The following is a 647-nucleotide window of genomic DNA, read 5'->3' as shown; positions in this document are numbered from 1 at the left end:
TGTTGGTTAAATTTGTAGGCAATGAGATCAGAGTTATTTAATGACTCATTGAGGGCTTGGTTAGAATTATTGAAGAAGCTGAAAAATTGCAACATATTTAATATTCATTTTGGTGGAAGGGAGAGTTCCTTGATTGCTTGGAGACAATGAGATTGAGTTATTTAGTGATTCAGATAATCTTGAAAGATAAGCAGTAAAAAAATCATTCACATCATTGTGCAAAGGTTGATTAAGAGAAAGTTTCAGGCTGTTCGCACACCTAAAGTTGATGGAGTTATATAATCTGATGCCAATGCCGAAGATGTGATTTGTATTGGGTAATTCAGGGTAATGGGTTTGCTAAATTATGGAAACAAAATAAAATATTATTGTAAGTTATGATATTATAGACTTTTTAAGTCTCATGTGACTGGGATTCCAACTGGTTCACCTGACGGAACACCATTCACGTGAGACTTAAAAAGTCCAGAACATCATAACTTACAATTACATTTTATTATGTTTCCATAATTTAGCAAACCCATTACGACTTACCCGATACAAATCACATCTTCGCCATTGACACCCAATTTTATAACTACCTCAACTTTAGATGAGCGAACAGTCTGAAACTTCCTATTAATCAACATTTGATCATTGATGTGAAT

The sequence above is a fragment of the Phalaenopsis equestris genome, unplaced genomic scaffold, assembly GCF_001263595.1.
Source record: "Phalaenopsis equestris unplaced genomic scaffold, ASM126359v1 Scaffold000479, whole genome shotgun sequence".
NCBI lineage: Eukaryota > Viridiplantae > Streptophyta > Magnoliopsida > Asparagales > Orchidaceae > Phalaenopsis > Phalaenopsis equestris.
Note: the sequence above shows the minus strand (reverse complement) of the source record.